At 44.0% G+C, this 22,815-nt stretch overlaps 1 protein-coding gene across 1 annotated transcript in view; it reads right to left on the bottom strand.

The window, feature by feature from the left end:
- FRY (FRY microtubule binding protein) overlaps positions 1–22,815 on the bottom strand; it is a 262,289-nt gene that overhangs the window by 201,753 nt on the left and 37,721 nt on the right. The window contains exon 3 of the mRNA XM_007668511.4: positions 13,016–13,188. The gene's annotated coding sequence lies outside the window, so the exon portion shown is untranslated. The remainder of the gene's footprint in view (positions 1–13,015; positions 13,189–22,815) is intronic.

Here is a 22,815-nt window from a genome sequence, read left to right as displayed (position 1 = left end):
CTTCCTCAAATCCCATCTCCCCTCCACCTCAGCTTCCTTTAAAGCTCTCTAAAAGCCAACCCCCTCTCAGGAAGCATTTCCTGATTAATGCCCCCACCTTGAACATCCTGCCAGCCTTTCCGCTCAATACTCACCCACATTGTTTATTGGTTTATCTGCTTGCATTTATTATTTACATCTTCTGTCAGGCTTTCCATATATATATATTATTATACCATATAGTTAAAAGACTATGACAGAAGATAGAAGTAAGAAAACCACAAGTGGATAGATAATCTCACCCCATATATGTATTATTCATTTAGGTCTGCTTGCCTTCCCCAGTAGATTGTAAGCTACTCGGGAGCTGGGATCGCATCTTATATTTCTGTTGGTCATCCCAGTCCCTGAGGGAAGCAGCGTGGCATAATAACTAGAGCCTGGGCCTGGGAGTCAGAAGGTCATGGGTTCTAATCCCTGGCTCTGCCACTTGTCTGCTGTGTGGCATTGAGCAAGTCATTTTACTTCCCTGTGCCTCAGTTACTTCGTTTACAAAATGGGGATTAATACCGTGAGCCCCACGTGTTCCAAACAATTTGCTTGTGTCTACCCCAGTGCTTAGTGCAGTGCCTGGCACATAGTAAGCACTTAATACCATAATTATTATGCTCCACAGAGGACTTACACAATACAAACAGAGTTGGTAGACACGTTCCCGGACCACAGTGAGCTTACAGTCTAGAGGATAACACAATCAATCGTTCAGTTGTGTTTACTGAGAGTCTCCTTAGAGTGCAGAGCCCTTGGGAGAGTACAAAAGAGAGAAAAGACAAGATCTTTGCCCTCGGGGAGCTTAGTTTTCCTGAATATTCTCCAACAAAACACAAAGGGATTTGATATTAATACTCTAGCCTGCAATTCAGATTGGTAGAGCTGAAGAAATATTACTTTGGGGAAACAGGGAACTTTGTGCATCCACTTGCATATTGAATTGGGCAAAACCATCATCCCTATTTACAGCTTCAGCCTGCTTCCCCACTTTCCTCCCTCCCTGGCCAGCCTTCCTGGATTCCTACAAGGCCATCCAAGGTGAGTGGAATAGGGCAATAAGGCTGGAGGGAGAAATGCAGCCTGCCAATCTAGGTATCACATCAAACCACGGGCCCTGGGAGCCAGAGAACCTTGGTTCTAATTCCGGCTCCACCGCCTGCCTGCTGTGTGACCTGTGGGCAAGTCTCTTCACTTCTCCGTGCCCATTTCCTCAATCTCAGAATGGGAATTGGATACCTGTCCTCCCTCCTACATAAACCGAGAGCCCCATATGAGACCGTGTCCAACCTGATTAACCTGTATCTACTCCAGGGCTTAGAAGAGTGTTTGCCACACAGCAAGCGCTTAACAAATACCATAAAAAAGTAAACCAGAGGAAGGATTAAAGGAACCCAGCTTCCCAACATTGGGCCACTCCAAATGACACAATCGCTGCACGTTTGTACAAAGCGGAGCTAAAATCCCACAACCCTCCTAAAATCCCACTTCCTCCAACAGGTTCATCCCCATTAATTCCTACCTCCCAAGTCACAGCAATCCGGCAACCTCCTCTAATTCTTATGCCTTTGTTATTTTCTCCATCCTTGTGTAAAGGTGTACGATCCTACGTGCCACCAATTTTTCACGCTGACTTCTCTGCTTAATATGTTTCTCCTGTTAGAGTGGAAGCTCCTCTGTCTGTTACGCTTTCCCAAGTGCCTAGGACAGTTCCACTTCAACCAACAGGCCCTCGATGAATACCAATTTCTACGTGAATTAAAACTACAGCTTTCTGCCGAAAGGGTTTCTTTTAAAAATGGGCTGATCCTTCACAGGGAAGACAGTGTTTTGGTCATCCCGAGCTCCCGTGCTGAAAATCAAAATTGTAAGTGCTCTGGAAGATTAACGAAGACGGTGATCTTTTCCACTGAACCACCACTCGTCTGGCTATTGCTTTACTTAAAATGGCAAAAATCCCATAGAACAACATTGTGGAGCAAGCAAAGGTGGGCTGGATGGGAATGTGACAGAGGTTGGGACAGGATAGAAGAGGTTCCAGTCTAGGAAATGGTAAGTAGTCACTTGGGTAAGTGGTGAGAAAATGAAAAGAAAAAGGCTCAGAATTCTATGGGAGACCCCAACCCCTCTCACCCCCTAGGTGAGTGCTCGGTTACTGTCTCGAGACGGCAAGAGAGTCAAAACCTGTATCTCCAACACAGAAGCAATGAGCTGACTTATCAGCTGTTTATCTGGCCCTACCCACATCATCGCACTTCAGACCAAAGACGTCATTTTACGAGGGGAATCTCAGGTCCCAGGCTCTCTCCCCTCCCTTCATCTTGGAAGGAGAAAGCTCCCTTTCAGCCTGTATCCAGACAAGTTTAACTGGCAAGATTAACTTCCAAGCACATAATGCGGTCAAGCAGAAGATCAATAACTACCATGGATGGATTTTTAGATTTAGAGATGTGAATGCTTCGAACTTGGGTTATCTGTGGAGAGGGCAGTCGTCAATTCAGTGGGTATTTACTGAGAGCTTACTGTGTGCGGAGCATTGCACTAAAAGCTTGGGGAGAGTACAACAGAAGAGAGTTGATAGACATGCTCCCTGCCCACAAAGAGCTTACAGTCTAGATGCTCTTCCCCACCAAAAAAAGGCATCAGGTAGTGATTTCTTGGCAAGACTTCCCCATTATCCTTCAAAAGAAGGAAAAGGGTATGGCTTGCAGATTTTTTAGGAAGTGGTAGCCACAGACTTTAATCGCTGTTGAACAAAGGTCTAACAATTTGAATGCCCTGCAAACAGAAACGAGCCATTTCCAATGACAGGTACAAATTAAACCAGAGGGCAACTACATACAGTTGGAATGCTCAAACTCTTGGTAAAAACTGTAAGAACCTGAACAGTCTATTGTCTTTTTCTTGAATAACATCAGAGTCATGATTTGTGGTATCCTTATTAAAGTAATTACGTTTTGGCAAGATCTCTTCTCAGAAGTTACTCTGCATGAGTGAAATGAAAACAACAATAATATATATATATATATATATGAGTTATGGCTTATTCCAGTTCTGAAGGATGTGGTTTATTTCATGGGGGCACTCAAACATCTGAACATTATGTATGGTCTTAATTAACTTTTTTCTTCATAACAACATTTACAATTTTACGACGACGCTACTTCGTACTATAAGATTTACACTGCAAAGGCAATCTTTTTGGGCCCAGCGTGGAATGGATTGAAGGTGTCATGTCAATCTTTTCAGCCCCTCCCACGTGAGAGGATAGGATTTCACACCAGCAGCATCTTCAGGCACTGAGGATACGCCAAGATACAAACCCAGGAACGGTTCTCGACAATGTGGCTGGATTACGGGATTCGTTTCCCCATGGATCTGCACGAAATTAGTCCAGGGAATATTCCCCGGGTCGGGCCCAGAGGAAGACATGATTTTCCCACAAGAGGCCCCAATATCCCACATTTTCTAGAGCGGTCTCTTCTTTCCGTGGATTGTTCATGTCCCAATGTATCCTCATTACCTTAGAGCTTGTCGTGGTCAGGGATCATGTCATCTATTCTACTCTCCCAAGCGCTCAGTACGGTGGTCTGGCTATTTCCGTGCGCTCAATAAATTCCACTGAATAACTACTGTCACCTGGGCATCCGAGCATCGGCTCCTGGCACCAGAGGCAGCAAGGTCTAACGCAGAGGGCTGCTGAAAGGTTGAAAAGCCTCTGGCCCAACCCAGCTCAACCCAATCAGAGCCATTTTCAGGGACTGTGACCACCAGGCTGGGCCTGGGCCCAGTCAGGCTCGGTTGGCAGAGGACCCAGGTCTCATTTCAAAGAATGTATTGCCAAAACAGAGCCCCAGCAGCCCACAGGAACATCTGTGCATTGAGTAATTGCCCTGCGTCCCTGGGGCTGGATCTTAGCCACCCTCAGATGCCCTTGGGATTCTGGCACCCTGGTTTTTCCTTTGAAAACTGTGGTCTGACAGGAAGAACACCCAACTGGGAGGCAGAAGACCTGGGTTTTAACCCCGGCTCTGTCACTTGCTTACTCTGAAATCGCGGGCAGGGCACGTAACTGCTCTGGGCCTCACCCCCCTCTGTAAAACGGGGATGGAATATTTCCCTCATCTGTATTTCCCTCATCTATGTGAACCAGGGACTTGTCTGACCTCAGTATTTCTGCATCTCCTGCGGTGCTCAGCAGATAAGAATGATCGTATTTATTAAGTGCCCAGTGCCGTCGTTATTATTCTGCACATAATGATCAAGAAAGTGTTTGTTGTGGATCTTGAAGGAGAGTGAAGGAATGTGAAACGTGGATGCTCAAGCTACCAGTCCACAGATATCTTCCTCTTGGGTAGTCCCAACAGGAATGCCATCCCATAACTAGGAAAGCCAACTCTGGCACCCACCGCTTCCGATGCCCGGCCCACAGTGTGACGTGACGACATCATATGGAACTTTCTGTGGAAACCCACAGAACCTAGAGAGTTTCTTCTGGGAGAATCACTCCTCCTCTCTCGGACCATTCATTTATTCCTTCAATCCTATTTATTGAGCGTTTACTGTGTGCAGAGCACTGTACTGAGCACTTGGGAAGGGTGCGATATAACAATAAATGGAAACATTTCCCGCTCACAGAGCATATTGTGCTCTCTTCCCAGGATGGGTCCTGAGAACACGGGCACAACTTCCGAGCCGGCCGTGGAGCTCTGTGGTAGGAGCTGAGGCCAAGGGATGCCAAATGTTTACATTAAAGATCCCGGGCACTGAAGTGAGAAGCAGCGTGGCTCAGTGGCAAGAGCACGGGCTTGGGAGTCAGAGGTCATGAGTTTGAATCCCAGCTCTGCCACTTGTCAGCTGTGTGACTGTGGGCAAGTCACTTCACTTCTCTGTGCCTCAGTTACCTCATCTGTCAAATGGGGATTAACTGTGAGCCTCACATGGGACAACCTGATTACCCTGTATCTACCCCAGCGCTTAGAACAGTGCTTTGCACACAGTAAGCGCTTAACAAATACCAACATTATTATTATTACCAGGTTAGGGGCTGACCGGCTGAAAACGGGGCTGCCTGGTACAAAACCAGTTGAATGGCCATTCTACTTGCAAGTAGCGGCAGAGACGAGGTGCCAGCTGATTAGACAGTTGTCCAGCTGATAAGAGGGGTGTGCGCTGATCCTCTCAGGGCCAAAGAGCTTGAAAAAAAGATCGGCCCTCAGGGGAAAGCACTATTTTAGCGAAGAATAAAGTGATCTTATTTTCCACCCACATTTTGGCTCTCCTCCTACCTTACACTTAAGACTATTGTTCCTTTAAATGGCAGTTTTCTGGCCCAGAAAAGCAATATTCCATCAAGTATTGGAAAGACTCTGGAAGCTAAAGTTAACTAAATAATGAACTGCTAGTCAGGGGCAAAAATGTGCCGTGAGATAGATGAGATGCCTTCATCAATAAATCTGATCGAATGATTTAAAAGTTCACATCAGCCAAGTTCGGAGGTGGAGACAGTCGACGTTCCCTGGCTATATAATATTCTAGTTGCTTCTGACTCGGTAATTTGGCAGTTCCAGCTCTTTTGACAACCAGCAAATGAGGAAAGGAACAAAAGAAAAATGGGACGAGGATTCTATTTACTCCATTATAGTCTCCCAAGCGCTTACTAGATATAGCCCGCACCCAAATAAATTACCATTGATGGCACTTGAATTTGGGTTTCTTAAAAATCTTTTCTTGAATGCAAAGAAAACAATTAAGTAACCTGAGTTTGAAGTGAAATGTCCTTTAATTTCCATATTTTCCTGAGGTATTGAAGTCACCCATTTGAAGCTATTAGGTAAATACAAACTGGCGGTAGGATTTCCCCTCCCTCCTCCCCATTTTTTTAAGTGCATTATTTATTCAAGCAATTAGAAGTACTTCAAAGACACCAACATGGCTTGTTAAGTAAATATATAATTAGGCACTTTGCACTTTGCAAAAGAATGTAACATTTATATAGTCTGGGAGGGGACATGATAATTAGAATATTGAATAAAATTGAAATGAACCATTTAAAAGGGGGAAAAAAGTGGAACATCTATGGAACATTCTAAATCTGCGGCACTTCACAGCTTCATAGATTTGAAATTATAAATGAATCCGTCCTGGATTAAAAGATGTTTTAATCTTTCCCTCAACTCATCTGCTAAATCCTGGTCATAGTCCTGTATCTTTCATTCATTCATTCATTCATTCATTCAATCAATCGTATTTATTGAGCGCTTACTGTGTGCAGAGCACTGGACTAGGCATTTGGAAAGTACAATTCAGCAACAGATAGAGACAATCCTTACCCAACAATGGACTCAGAGTCTATCCAATACAGCCATCAAAAACTTGAAGCAGAGTTGCTCTCCTTAAGAAGCAGCGTGGCTTAGTGGAAAGAGCATGGACTTGGGAGTCAGAGGACGTGGATTCTAATCCCGCCTCCTCCACTTGTCTGCTGTGTGACCTTGGGCAAGACACTTAACTTCTCTGTGCCTCAGTTATCTCATCTGGAAAATGGAGATTAAGACTATGAAGCCCCAATGGGACCACATGATAACCTTCTATCTACCCAGCGCTTAGAATAGTGCTTGGTACATAGTAAGCACTTAACAAATACCATCATTATTATTATTACCCTAGTATTTTACAATTAGCCCCACCAGTTCCTGAGATTCCATAAGCATTTCTAAATTTAAACCCCAAATTTGAAATTGAACTTGGGGTTCATATTAACCATCAAATACATTCAAAGAATGCTTTACTATTTTTATTAATATTATTAATTAATAATAGTATTTGGTTAGCACTTATTGTGGGTTAAGCACTGTTCTAAGCACCGGGTAGATACAAAGTAATCATGTTGGATGCAGTCCCTTTCCTTATGAGGCCCACAGTCTAAGTAATGAGGTAGAACAGTATTGAATCCCCATTTTACAGTTGAGAAAACCAAACACTGAGACATTCATTGACTTGCCTAAGGTCACACAGCAGGCAAGTGACAGAGGCAGGATTAGAACCCAGGTCCTCTGACTCCCAATCCCATGCTCTTTCCACTAGGCAACATTCTTTCTCAATCTATATAAGGGCTATTTATGCAGTATTCAGTAATTTTTCAAAACCTAATTATTTTCTTTCTCTCCTCGCACACCGCGTCCCACAGTTGAGCACCTTATTCCAAGTTTCAGTCAAGCGAAAATGGACTGGCCAAAGCAGTGAATGTTTCACACGCACAAACTTCGAGCTGCAACCTAAGTGAGGCGCGAAACACAGCAAAGTTAATGGCAGGCCATGAAAGTACTAAATAATATGTCTTTTTTATTGAAAACACAAACCCTCCTGTTATTGGGCTATTTTTTTCCACAGATCTAAGATGGTAATTAGTACTTTGAAGTTTTATGGCCTCCTCAGGAAAATCAATGTTTTTTTGTTATTTTATAGTAGGGAAAAGAGTGTGTGTGTGTATGTAACACAAACATTCACATTATATACACAACTTCCATAGGCAGAAATTCCCCTACGAGGCTGACTCAGTGACCTCTCAGTTCAAAGAAGGAACTTATTTGCAAGCTTCGAAAACCTCCACCACGCAAGCGTGCTAGACTTCAATGAAATGAATGCCGAGGAAGGGAGTCCCGGCTCTGACATCTCAAGGAGGATGGAAAAATATCAATTAAAAAAACAAAAACCTCAGTGAATCTGACTCCAGACATTCGCCTCGGGAAGCGAGGCCTCACATCCTCGCTATGTCATCAAGCAGAAATGATTCCAATGTTGTCATCGGGAGCTGCTCGGGACCCGGGCCCTCGAGGTGCAGAACGCCCGGTGAACGTGTCAGTGGGTTCTGGGCTCACGTACGGTGTTAAAGGACTAGAAGAACAGGTGTGGGGCAGATCCAGGTTAAGTTGCATCAGTGGCTGTGATGCAAATCATTCCCGCCGGTTTCCTTTGTTTCCAAGCGTGGTGTTGATTCACAATTTAAAGATGACCACAGGAAATACTTGGGAAACCCATGGTTTTCGGGCCTATATCATGCCCTCTAAAGCCACCGCTAAAGTGTTCACAGATTCGCGGATTTGAACCGTGCCAAATCAAGTTCCTGGGAATGACTGATATCTTCACAGCGAACACATACCTGAGGAAACTGCTTAATTGCCGAATTTCTTGCAGACGGAGATAAACGAAACACTTCGGAATGTGTCCTGACTGCTCACGGATACCGAGCCATTGAGCCAGAGCGAGGGTGTTGAGACACCTTCTCCTCTCGCCGGCTGTTTAAAGGGCTTCTCTGCGCTCCAACTTAAAATGTCCTCAGACACAGGGTCAAAGCAAAGTGGGTTTTACCAGGTCCATTTTTGGAAATCCGTTGCAATTACAGAAGAATGAGAATTTTATGTTTTGGAAAAAAAAATCGATCTTCTATTGTGATTTTAACTTCTTGCCTTTGGAACCAAAGTTTGAATTCTTGAAAGAGGGAGAGAGGGGAAGGCAAACTTAAGAATGGGTTTCTCCACAGGGTTCACTATTTTTACCAGTGAAGACTATTCTTCATAACCATCAAAGAGAAGCAAGTAGTCTAGTGGAAAGTTCATATACCTGGGAGTCAGAGGACTCGGGTTTTAATCTCAGCTCTGCCACTTGCCTGCTGTGTGACCTTGGGCAAGTCACTTGACTTTGCTGTGCCTCAGTTCCCTCATCTGTAAAATAGGGATTTAATACCTGTTTTCCCTCCTACTTAGGCTGTGAGCCCCAAGTGGGACCTGATGATTGTCTACTCCAGTGACAGTGCTTGGCACATAGTAAGTTCTTAACAAATACCCCCACTTTACCTCTCGGTGCCTCAGTTACCTCATTTGTCAAATGGAGATTAAATTCTACTCCCTATTTAGAATGGGATCCCTGTTTGGGAGACAGGGACAGTGTCCATCCTGATTATCCTCTAATCCAGTGCTTAGTATTGCACTTAATAAGTACCAAAAAAAAAAAATTATTCTGAGTAAGCAACCAAGAAGTCCATGGAGCAGCTGATTACTAACTTTTAATAGTAGATGTGGTCAAAACAGTAGCTTGTTTTACAGAGGAGCTGATTTTAGATGCACCAGCTTATTTAATGAAGAATATTAAACAACTCTTTTCAGCTGTAGCCTGAACTAGCTACCTACTTATTTCCAGGAGCTCCTGGAGGTTTCGATTTTAATCTACAAAACCACCTATGGCTTCATCCTGACAAATTTAAGACTCCCACCTCACCCCGAGAGTCCTTGGGAGGAATTAAATAGCAGTGTTTCGGGTGGGGCTGTGGAGTTTCTGTTAATGCCTGCCTCCCCTTCAAGACTGTAAGCTTGTTATGGGCAGGGAACGTGTCTGTTCATTCTGCTGCACTATACTCTACCAAATGCTTAGTACAGTGCTCTTCACATAGCACTCAATAAACAATTGTATTTAATTATGGCTTGTGTTAAACACTCACTATGTAAGCACTTACTCCAATGCTTTGCACATAGTAAGCATTCAATAAATAAAATTGACTGAATGTCAGGCACTGTTCTAAGCACTGGGGTAGATACAAGATGACCAGGTTGGACACAGACCCTTTTCCCAAATACGGCTCACAGCCTTAGTCCTCATTTTACAGATGAGGGAACCGAGACCCGGAGAGTAATGATAATAATAATAATGATGATGACATTTGTTAAGCGCTTACTATGTGCCAAGCACTGGAGAGAAGTGAAGTGACTTCCCCAAGGTCACACAGCCGTCAAGTCGCTGAGCCGGGATTAGAACAATGAATACCGCGGACTGACCGCTGATAGAGAGCCCTTGCTTCTAGAAATCCCCTAGCCTTTATTTTGACAGGGTTTACATCTGCTGGCCTTCATTAGCATCGGGGTCTTAGGGAACTGCTTTATCTTAAATGAAGAGTTCAAAAGGTTAAGTTTTGAGGGGGTGTGTGACAGATGCTACCATCCAATCTTTGGTGGTGGGTGCCTCTTTGAGAAGTTTAAACACCACCTCCCCCCTGACCTCTAACATATTCACTAATGTGATTTCCCCTGTGGCTTTCTTAACCCCAGACACTGACATCAGCAGGGCAGCCAGCTAACGGGGGGGATTTTTGCTCGATCCTTGTGGGGAGGGACGTGTCTACCCACTCTGTTGTATTGTCCTCTCCATAGGGCTCGGTACAGCGCTCTGCATAGAGTAAGCGCACAATACAGTCCACTGGCCGATTGGACGGTCTGTTTTTGCCCCCCGATGCCAAGTTCGGTTTTAGAGAAGACTCAGCCTTGTATTCCTCTTCAGCTAGTCTTTTTCCTCAAGCTGGAACCCGCCTCCAAAATCTCACTTGTCAAGCAGTTGTTCCTTGGGCTTGGACAGGCGTGGGCAGGCAAACCTCCGTTTGACCTGTGGTCTGGGAATGTATTCCTCTTCCCACTCTGTCCAGAGCCATTCAGTGCCTTCCATAGAATGCCCCCTCTCCCTCTCCAAATTGACTCCGACATTATTATTATTATTAACTTCTCTGTGCCTCAGTTACCTCATCTGTTAAATGGGGATTAACTGTGAGCCCCACATGGGAAAACCTAATTATTGTGTATCTACTCCAGTGCTTACAGCAGTGCTTGGCACATAGTAAACGCTTAATTAATACCATCATCATCATCATTATTATTACTATTACTCCCAAAAGCATCCAAGGTCCCTTGTAGGGAGGTTTGGGGGACAACCTTGGGGATAGGAATACAGGGATAGTTTCCCCATCTGGAAAATGGGGATAAAAAGTATCTGTTTTCCTTCCTCCTTAGACTGTGAGCCCCGTGTGATCCAGGGATTATGTCCGACTTACCTTGTACTCACCCCAGTGCTTAGAATGATGTTTGGCACTTAGTAAACACTTAACAATGATCACAATTAATTTTTTCCTTTAGGCACTTAAATGCTGGCTGATTTGTAAATGGAAAGCTTTTTTTAATGGTATTTGCTAAGCCTTTACTATGTGCCGGGCGCTGTACTAAACACTAGGGTAGACACAAGCCAATCAGGTTGGACCCAATCCATTTTCCACATGGGGCTGACAGTCTTAATGCCCATTTTTCAGATGAGAGAACTGAGGCACAAAGAAGTGAATCGCGATCATTGTGGGGAAGGACGTGTCTACCCACTCTGTTGTACTGTCCTCTCCCTAGGGCTCGGTACAGCGCTCTGCATATAGTAAGCACACGTTACAGTCCACTGGCTGATGCCAGTGGACATGCCCAAGTTCATGCAGTGGACAAGTGGCCGAGCCGGGAATAGAAACCCAGATCTGGCCTCTATCCACTAGGCCATGAAGCTTCTTCTGTAATTCAAAAACAAAAAGTACCCCTTGGGGTTGGGGGATCACTGCTCCTACCTTCCCCGCAATCTCCGGCAGAACAGTGAGCTCTCCAGTTTTCACTATGTCCCGGTGAATGACTGGAGCCCGTTCTTTGCTCTGAAAAAGGAGGACAACTAGACCATGTCACAGACCGGAGATGGAGCTTTCTGGCCGCCCATTTTCTCCAGGCTCGGACTTAGAACACTGCACTCAAATGACCTCTTTAACAAGAGTAGCCTCGATGAGCTCTGATTGCAAAAAAGCAACCAGCTCAATCAACCTCCCTCTAGACTGTAAGCCGGTCCCCCGTCTAGACTGCAAGCTTATTGCGGGCAAGTAACGTGTCTACCAACTACCTTGTATTCTCCCAAACACTCCGTACAGGCCTCTGCCCACAATAAACACTCAATAACTAGAATTGATTGCTTTTTACATTTTCACATCCGGTGATTCCTTAAAAGCAAGACCTAATTTACACCCTCAATAGGTCATCACAAAAATAAATACGATCTATTGATCCAAAGTATAAATTTAACCACCCAGCTTGAACTGGAAGCGCAAATACTTATTTATATTCTCTAAATATATTAAATTACCTCATTTAAATATTCCAGGTGGGTTATAATTCTAAACAACATAGGTCGTTCCTATTTCAGTTTCATTTTTCATTATACACGAGTCGCACACATCCCAACACGGATCTGAAGTAGAGCTTTTATTAAGGGTGAAATTCACGGTGGCCTTGCCTGTTCATAAATTTCACTAGCCGAAGAGTTCAACCAAATCCTTTACCACAAAGATTTGCAGGGTCTGATGCAGGACAGGAATTCTAAGTATGCATCAGAGAATTAAATGGTGTTAATTTCTGGTCAGACCAAAACATCAGCTCTACTCTACATACCCTCATCCTCCCAGAAGAAGAAGAAATTAGCCACAGAGCGAAGGGGAAGGTTTTTTCCCAGAATTACGGTCAAAATAGTTCATTGGCGAGACTGGTCTTGGCTATTCAAAAGTCAACGATCTTCAGTCCATCAAACATTATACTGCCAGAGTAACTGAGTACAGGAAGTCGTGTGGCCTAGGGGACAGAGCACGGGCCTGGGAGTCAGAAAGACCTGAGTTCTAATCCCAGTTCTTCCACCTGTCTGCTGGGTGACATTGAGTAAGTCACTTCACTTCTCTCTGCCTTGGTTGCCTTATCTGTAAAATGGGTATTAAGACTGTGAGCCCCATGTGGGACATGGACTGTGTCCAACCTGATAACTTGGTATCTACCCCAGCGCTTAGAACAGTGCCAGGTACACAGTAAATGCTTAACGAATACCATAAAAAAAAACACCATAAGAAATAAGAACCAATCAGAAGGCAGGAAAAAAAAGAACAAGATATGCTACAAATCCCCATCCACCCTTCCTTCCCAACTCCCGAACCTTATGTTTAAGGGAACGAGAGCGCATCTGGCCACTTTTCTACAGCTCGTAATCGCCTCTGTGGGAACCGTCTACTTGAAAGCATCTGATCGGAACTACTGAAACAGCGTTTAAAAAAAGAAAAAACAAAAAAAGAGGTTAACCTGGGAGCTCCTTACTCCAAACGGAATGATCCTACCTGGAAAAATGGAAGGTCTTTTCTTCGGGCGCCTCAGGTGAACAGGTTCCAGGTTCTTAATGCTTCTTTGAAGTCTCCCTCGAATGTCATTTCCCTGAAGCAGCTCCGGAGGCAGGCTGCTCCGTCTTGATGATTTATAATCACTCTCAGGGGAGCTCAGTTTGTCCTTCGTCCTGGAATACAAATCGCTGTCGTCAAGGGCCATCGCGCGTCACATCTGTGGACTCCCAACGGGTACAGTCCAAGGTGGTAGAAGCCACAGCAGCGCTCTGATGTCCTCATACTTTACCCTGCACTTGTTTGGGAAGTTGAGCAAGTTAAGAGGCGTGGGCTTAACAGGTGTAGAATTACTAAGTAGCCCCTCCTTGCAACAGTTAATAGCACCGAGGAGGAGATACTCAAAAATCATTAGGTTACCAGAACTTTCCTGGCAGTGGGGCATTTTAACACGCCTGAAAAGGTTGTATGAAGCTACAGTGGCTGTCTGTGGTGTTTGCTATTTCTCAGCCTCACGGTGCTGTATTCCACTAGAGGTAATCTCGAGATTTCAAAGCAAATGCTTTTTTTTTTCCCCTTTTCACCTCCCAAGGAACTTTGGTCCATTTCTGAATGACTCCTTAGCACTTCCTATTTGGTTTGGTGCCCGAAGAAGTTTATGTATAAATACTTACATGTAAATGTGAATAATCAAAAGCTCACTCCCTTACTTCAAACCTCTACTTAATGTCCCCCAGAAACCCACATCAAAGTCCAGAGGAATAAGAATGGCGAAAACCAGGATGAGTTTATAATTATCAGCGAGCAATCTTGGTGTCTAAATATGTCAAGCAGCAGGGACAACACACAACATTACTCTCCTTCCTACTTCCTGATTTTCCAACATGAACTGGATTCATGTAAAACAATCAGATTAGGAGTCTAACGAGCAAGTTTTAACCCTGGAAAGCGCTGGTTGCTTTCATCCTTCAAGGAACTGTCAACTTACAATGAGACACTCTCTTCCAGGGAGCACTGATGGAAGAGGTTAAGATTCTCTGAGAAGCAGAGCTTTTTTATTTTAAAATTTCCCATGGAACATCTTTTCATGCTCTTTCCCGTGGTATTTTCCCTTCTTGCCGGCTCTGTTCTCCACCTCTTCTTTTTCCCTATTCACATGCAGTCTTACTGGGCTCCTTTTGCCAGCACCACATCGACTTAATATTCCATTTCTATCCCTTCCTTCCCCCATTACCAGTGTTTATTAGCTCCCAGGTTTTGCCTAGTGGAGTGTCAGCACTCCAGACGCCCAGCAGGCCTCTCTTCCTTACCCCTTAAGTCAGCAATTAGAGGCCAAAGCTGGAACAGCTGTGCAAAGACGTGTCTTATGACTAAAGAGGGCAGTTTCTTGTATATATACACACATACAAACACACACACACACACACCCTGCTATGATAAGTATTTCACTTCTCCCACCTGCCTGCCTTCTTTTTCCCCAGACATTGCCTTACACAAAAGCACAAATACAGTGGCGTTTATCGGACCGTAACAGAAAATGGAGTTGCAAAGGTGTTTGCAGTTACGACTTATTATCTGGCAATTCAAAGGGGCCGTTGCAGAGTATTGTACTGCGTTCTGCTGCTGCTTGAGCTTCCTGGATATAAGCGGGTTTTACATGCAGATGATCCTCTCAAGGTTTTGGGGTTTTTTTTAATGATATTTGTTAAGCACTTACCATGGGCCACACACTGTACTAAGACCTGGGGTAGGTACAAACTAATTAGGTTGGACACAGTCCCTGTCCCACATGGGGCTCACAAACAAACCAATCAAATTGGACACAGTCCCAGGGCACACAGTCCTAATCCCATTTTACAGAGGTGGGAACTGAGGCAAAGAGAAGTGGAGTGACTTGCCCAAGGTCACACAGCAGACAAGTGCCGGGGCCGGGATTAGAACCCAAGTCCTCGGACTCCCAGTACCATGCCCCATCCACTAGGTCACACTGCTTCCTAAATTGCATTTCGTTCTCCAGGTAAGAACAACTGAAACCAAAATGTATTGCTTTCCCATCCCTACCACAACTTTAGCCAACTGGATTCTCAAAGTATTGCACTTTCTTAGCATAATGTAACCGTTTACTCCTTGTCAGATTTATCCAGATAGGTTTTAGGGTGAAATAACGATTGGAAGTCACCCCAGTTTTGACATTTAGCTCGTTCCTTTGTGGGTAGCCAGGGACATACCTCTCTTCCTCCCAAAGAAATAGGAAGATGGTTCACAGTCTTGGTTCACGTGACTTGCGTGTACCTTAAGGAAGTGTGGCTGAAAAAGCCACACTCCTCTAATAATCATACTAATAATTATGGTATTTGTTAAGCGCTTACTATGTGCCAAGCACCGTTCGAAGCACTGGGGTAGATAGGGAGTAATGAGGTTGTCCCATATGGGGGCTCACACTTTCAATCCCCATTTTACAGATGAGGTAACTGAGGCACAGAGAAGTTAAGTGACTTGCCCAAGGTCACACAGCAGACGAGCAGCGGAGCCAAGATTGGAACCCACGTCCTCTGACTCCCAAGCCCGTGAACTTTCCACTAAGCCACGCTGCTTCTCTAGGCGGTAAGCTCGTTGTGGACAGGGACTGTGGCTATTTATTGTTATATTCTACTCTCCCAAGTGCTTTGTACAGTGCTCTGCCCACTGTAAGTGCTCCAAGAAATATGAATGAATGAATGAAAGCACTGGGCAGAGTCGGCAAGCTTGAGTGCAAGTCTCTCCTCTGACTGGCTGCGTGACCTTTGACAAGTCACTTAACCTGTTTGACCTCAGTTTCCTCAACTGTGAAACAGGGATAATAATAACTACCCCATCCCAACTCCTAACAACACTGTGAGGCTAAACTAGATAGTGCACGGGAAGCACAATGAACCCCTTTGAAGAAAGGTATTATTATAATGCACTCCGTATACCCACATATGCCTAGCGAACACATATAATTTTGCCTTTGTTTAGAAGAGGTAGAATAGAAGAACATAGTGAAACACACATATATCTAGTCAGCCTACAGCACTTACTGAGTGCCCTGCCTGCAGAATGCTGTGGTTTCTGTGGGGAGATAAAAGGGAAGAAAATAGTCCCCGCTTTAGATGATTTGACGGTACGATCGGGGAGGCGTAGACTAAGCAAAATGCAAAAGGGCGGTAATACCGGAGAAATATATTCACATCAATAACCGAATCAGTACCAAGAGGTTTATTAAGTTAGGTAATTACTGTGTGCAGAGCATTAAGCTAAGTACCTGAAAAACAAATAAGTCAGAGACATGATTCCCACCCTCAAGGAACTGAACAACCTGATGTGGAAGATAGGGGATATAAATTGATGAATGTACCATAGTCAGTGAGGAAAATGGAGATCAATAAAAGACATGACTGAATAAATAAGGAGAGAATATATAAATATAATTCTCAGGCTTCTGTCCCTTTGCTCCCATCATTTCCCTGCTTATAACTCCCTTCTTCATATCTTCCAGACGAAAGCTCTCTTCCCCATCTTCAAAGCGCTTCTAAAACTCTCAAAAATGCTTTTTTTGAATAAAGCTCCACTGTTCCAAGCTACATCAACCCAACACCTAACTTTAGTTGTTTTGTATTTTCCCACAGCATTTAAGAATTTCAAGCCCTCTTAGCAATTATGCACCTATCCTAGCCTCAGCAATGGCAATATATATATTGATATTCCGACCGAGGGCATAATCTGAATGTACTCGTGACTCTACTGGATTGTCATATCCTTGAGGGCAGGCATTGTGTCTTTTGCTTCTGATGTGCCAATCATTGGCATTTACTGAGCACTTACTGCGTGCAGAGCACTGTACTAAGAACTTGGGAAAGTGAACTTCGACAGATCGGTGGAATGATCGCGGACCAAAAGGATCTTGCAGTCTGCAGGAGGACATAGGCATTAAAAATAGATGAGGGATGGGAAAATAGAATATACGAATACTTGTATGTGTTGTGGGGCTGGGGTGAGTATCAAAATGGTTAAGGGGTACAAATGCAGAGTTGACGTAGAGGGGAGGGTGGATAATGGAAATAAAAGGCTTAGTCTGGGAAGGCCTCTCGGAGGAGATGGGATTTTAGTAGGGGAAAGTGGTGAACAGGTGGAGGGAGGGAGTTCCAGGGCCAGATCTGAGGGAGAAGGTGGGCAAGCAAGATAGATGAGATCGAGGGACAGCGAGGCTGGTGTTAGAAGAGGGGATTGTGTGGGTTGGGTTGTAGTTGTGGAAGATAAGTGAGGCTAGATAGGAGGGAGAGAGCTGAACGGGTGCCTTTAAGCCGAAGGAAAGGAGTTTCTATTTGATACAGAAGTGGATGGGCAATCACTGGATGTGTCTGAAAAGAGGGGTGACATGCACAGAATGTTTTTTCAGAGCAATGAAGCGAGAAGGCTGATGCAATAGGCAAGGTGGCAAATGAGTGCTTGGATCAGCATGGCAGCAGTTTGGACTGGGGGTGCTGTGTACACAGTAGGTGTTCAACAAATACCATTAACTGACAGATCTATCCTGCACTTAAAGCCTTCTACTATCATTCCTCATCTTCACTGCTCTTTATCTTTCACCTCTGCCCTGCTTCCCACCTCCAAAAATAGCTCACTGCCAACTCAAATCTGGGGAAGAAGAAACTGAAGCCTGATAAAAGGATAGGCCCTCCATTTGGGGGAAAGTAGTTCCCATGATAGCCCAGTTAGGGTTGCTCTGTGAATTTGGCCAGCTTTAAAGAAAGATTATAATATCATAATATTATTATTAATAATAATGGTGATACTTGTTAAGGGCCAAGCACTGTTCTAAGCGCTGGAGTAGATGCAAGACAATGAGGTCAGACACACTCCTTCTTCTATATGGGGCTCACAGATTAAGTAGGAGGGAGTAGGATTCAATCCTCATTTGTAAAATGAGGAAATTGAGGCACAGAGTAGTCTAGTGACTTACCCGAGGTCACATAGCAGACAAGTAGCAGCCTCAGGACCAGAGCCCAGGTCCTCTGACTCCCAGGCCTGTGCCCTTTCCATTAGACCATGCTGCTTTTACTCTGCAAGTAAGCTGCTGTCTGAAAGGCCTGACTCGCTGTAAACAGTAGAGCATCCATCCCTAGCAATAATCAGACAACGTCTGCGGGGTCTACCAGGATTAGCCACACTGATTTCAGGGTCTCACCTTGACCACAAAATATTCCTCTTTGTGCTCCTCCCCTTTGGACTTCTCCAGGTTTATTTTCCTCAGTGCCGTCCCCCGAACCCTCAAGCTGACACAAAGACAGATTTGGTTATGCAACTTGGTCAGCTCTCCCCTCCACACTAGAGGCTTGCAGCTTTATAAATCAAATCAATAAATTTGGAGGAACTCTATGGAAGTCAGAAGGCACAGATTACGGTCATAAAAAAAGAGTCTACCTGACGATGGATGCCAGGACCTCACATTTTTTATCAAATTCACTTCCGGCTGACTTTGGTACAGTGAAAAATGGCTATACTCTATGAAAAAAATATATTTAACATCTCTCTGAATTCTAATATGTAAAATGGGAACCTCCTTCGCTTTCCTTGCCAAAGTCTTAGCAAATTAATTAATGATTAAACTAATCTGATTAGTACCAAAAATAAGACAATTACATGTTTAAAAGCTATAAAGATTATGCAGAGATCCGTCTTACTATAATAGGGGCTTTTATGTATTTCTTATTGCAAATCTTGCATTAGTGGCTAAAACCTTATTCTAAGACTCAAGAAATATGACACTGATATATTGCCTATGTCTACCCAGCACAAAATTAAGTGGTTGATCAACACATGAAACTGACCAATGCACTAAACTGTCCCCTCGTGGCTTAAAATCATCAACGCTCTCCCTCTGCATGCCTAATTTATTAACCCAGAATTATCCCAGACACTCAGATAATCCCTCTCAGCAAAGGCTATCCCATATAATTAGATATACTAAGTGCTAAATTCATACATATGAAGTTATTACTATCAGTGGTAAAGCAAAAACTCTCGATTAACCTTAGCCTCTCTTCTACCCAAAAACTGAAGACACTAGGCAGTCTAAATCCACTCATGTCCCCCTAGACTGTAAACTCATTGTGGGCAGGGAATGTGTCTGATATATTGTCATATTATATTCGCCCAAGCACTTAGTACAGTGCTCTGCACACAGTAAGTGCTCAATAAACAAAACAAATTAATTGATCGCCATCCTGTAGCTGTCAAAAGTTCATTTGCCTGTCAATTCAAAGTCAGAATTTACTATAAGAACTATTGTTTTTTTGGCAGAGGTGAGTGCTTCTTGGCTTATTGTTTTGCCTAAGCTCGTGTGGGCAGGGAATGCGTCTATCAACTCTGTTATATTGTACTCTCCCAAGTGCTTAGCATAGTACTATGCACCCAGTAAGCACTCAATAAATAGCATGGAATACATTGTTCTTAACTGTCTGTCTACTGATGCAATTGTCTTGAATTTCAACTACCTTTAATACCCTATTAACACTGAAGAAAGAAAAGTGTGTATGACAGAGAGTGTGTGTTTTTCCTTGGAATATTTTCCCAGGGCCTGTTAACTTGTAGGCAGTTTAAAGGGGGAGGGGGGGGGCGTTGACACCTTTATTTTTCCAAACTGCTGACAGTGCCCGTTGTAAATGTTTTGACTATTCACCCTTGGCTCATTCCTGAACACATACTTTCTGTTGTTCACACCAAATGCCCTAGACGTCAGTGGATTTCTGCCCAAAGAAAATCCTCCTGAAGAAAATCGGATCCCATTGTCTATGACTAGCCATTAAGAGTGGGGAGGTCCAGATATTTCCACTAATAAAGGAGAGAGTAGGCAGCTGCCTCTGGCCCAGCAGAGCAAATTCCAAGATAACCCTGTTTCAGCCACTGTCTGCATTCCAATTAGTCCCTCCCGAAATGAGCGATAGCTGTGAGCTGGTGTGTTCTGCCCGGACTGGGCTGCGAACTTGGCTATGTCGACTATGAACTTGGCTACGAACCCCTTAAGCACTTTGATACCTCAGCCCAACAATACTTCTGTAAATATTCTTATACTCTAACATTTCCTCTGCCTCTAATCTATTCTTATTGTCTCTCTTCCCGTCTAGACTGTGGATAAGGATCGTGTCTATCAACTCTGTTGTTGCATACTTTTCCAAGAGCCTAGTACAGTGATCTGCACGCAGTAAGTGCTCAATAGATACTACTGATTAATACCACTTCATATTGCCTTTTTAAAATACCCTTTCAGAGCTAATGTGCTTCCCTTTTTCTTCTTAACATGACAGTCTCCAAAAAGTCAACCGAGGGAGACTTTAAATTCTTTAGGTTCAGCCTAGAGTGGGATGAACGATTCTCCGATGAAGTGTACCTCAGGAAACGCCAGGCACACCTGCTTACCTGTCAGACTAATGAAAAGGATAATTGGTGGGGAACACAATTGGACTTTGGAGGGATGCAGGTGTATACAAAGTGCCCTCAAAGATGGACAGAGATAAAGTCCTTCACCATTTCCACAACCAACTCGTTTCCGGCAGGGAACGTGACAGCTAATTCTGTTGTATTGTGCTCTCCCAAGTGCTTAGTACAGTGCTCTGCACATAGTAAGTGCTCAATAAAGATCACTGATTGATCAGCAGAAGCATCCAAAACGAGGCCAGGCACACTAGCCTTAGTCCGGCCTTTGGGGCCGGGCAAAAGTTCTGCTTTCGCCCAGTGCGGGGACAAGAATTTGGTGAGTTGGCAGAAGCAATGGGCCAAGCAGAAGCTGTGGGGAGGATTGATTTACAGTTGCGGGTGAATGTAGCAATCACTAATCGGGCTTCTTAATCCCAATCCTGAACTGTGGCTTGAGCAAAGATTCAGTTGGACAATCCCCTGCCTTCTGCATGGCCATGGTTAATGAAAAGCCTGGAGAGATGGATCTGGATCACCCTCATCGACTGTCATCTCATCCCTCCAACGGCCCCAAACATTCGCCCTTCAAATTCCTTTTTATGTCAGATCAAGAACTCTGCATCTCTGAGTGTTGCAGATTGATGCCTCATGTCAGTATTTGATGTAGTATTTAACACCTTTTTATTCTGTCTTTTTAAGCAGGGGAAGACAGATCTTCCTTAAAGTTGGATGAAAAGAGTATAAAAGAATGTCCTTTGTTCAATCAGAGGGAAAGTAACAAATACCTCTGGGTCTCTGTTTCCTCCGTCTCCTCCCTCAAACACAGTCTCTCACGCTTTTAAAGTGGATTGTTGCATCTCGATTTTTTTCTGTTTCTAATAAGTGTACATAGAATGACTTGTATTAACAAGGCTTCATTTTTTTTTTCTTTTGGCTGGGCAGCAAAAAACAAGCTGAGCAATATAGCGTGTATGTTTCGGAGGGATAACTCAGGTTGATTGTGCTGTGCATGGGGAATTACTGGTGTGGAATCCTGGTGTCTGATTTATTTGGAATTAGAAAATATTGGAATTGTTTAGCATAATGACACATAGTCTTCTGAGCCAAACCACTGCTGCAGACCTCATTTTCCCTTAGAGCATAAAGAACAGGCCAAAGAGGAAGGAAAATATGTTTAACATTTTGCAGTATCAATCAATAGGATTTGGTGAGCTCTGACTGGGTGCAGAACATTGTGCTAAGCATTTAGGAAGGTACGATAATGTTAGTAGACATAATACCTGCCTGAAGAGCTTACAATCCCTGATAACCTTTTTAAAGGCTAAATGATGGGGAGGTTTGATTATCAATCATATTTGTTGAGGGCTTACTGTACGCAGAGCACTAGACTAAGCATTGGGGAGAGAACCATATAACAAAGTTGACAGATACGTTCCCTGTCCTCAACGAGCTGACAGTCTAGAGGGGGAGGCGGCCAATACTCTAAATAAATTATGGGTACGTACACAGGGCTGAGGGAGGGGTGAATAAAGGGTGAAAATCCAACTGCGAGGGTGACGTAGAAAGGAGTGGATGAAAAGGAAATGAGAGCTTAGTCAGGGCAGGCCCCTTGAAGGAGACGTGCTTTAAACACCTTATAATGGTTTAAATCAGCAGAGAGGCAAATGCGCCCAAGAACCACTGTCATTCGGAGAAGGGAAACTGATGGCCATGGGACGACAAAGGGTAGGGCAAATGGCTGGACCTTGCAGGATTCCTTGCCTTTGCTCGAACCATATTCTGAAACCTAAAACACCAGAGGAGAGGGTCAACACTAATTTTTGAAGCAAGTTCCAAGTTTAATATAGAACCAGGACTCACTGAAACTGCCAAAACCACCGGGTTCACACCAAACTCTGGTGGAGGGGGTGTGGGGCTTGACAAAGGTGACAAGGATATTTTTAGAAATACTGAACTTTTTACTCTGGTGTGAAACCATGGGGTGGGGGAAACACAGAATAGAAGGAATGTATGCTTGAGTCTGTGTGTTTCAGTAAAGCGTGCAAGGTTGTAATTTGCTGTTTCATCCAAGAAAACTGTATTTCCTTGTAGTTTATCTCCCCGCATCCCCCATTCTGGGTCTGGAGACTGGCCGAGCTTGAAATGAAGCTCAGATGTCTTCAGGGTTGCTCCAGTGCCATGGTAATGCTTAAAACATAATCCATCCCTAGGTTGTCCCCTTTTTCCTGAAAAGTAGAAGTCTTGAGGTAACTGTAAGAATGCTCAAATTCAGGTGGAAAGACGGGAATAATTGCACGAGGACATGTCCTTCTATCTCATCTTCACTATCTCCCAATTATTTCCAGTATACCAGCCAGTCTCCTGCTCTT

The sequence above is a fragment of the Ornithorhynchus anatinus genome, chromosome 20 (genome assembly GCF_004115215.2).
Source record: "Ornithorhynchus anatinus isolate Pmale09 chromosome 20, mOrnAna1.pri.v4, whole genome shotgun sequence".
NCBI classification, from domain to species: domain Eukaryota; kingdom Metazoa; phylum Chordata; class Mammalia; order Monotremata; family Ornithorhynchidae; genus Ornithorhynchus; species Ornithorhynchus anatinus.
This window is presented reverse-complemented; position numbering and strand designations above follow the sequence as displayed.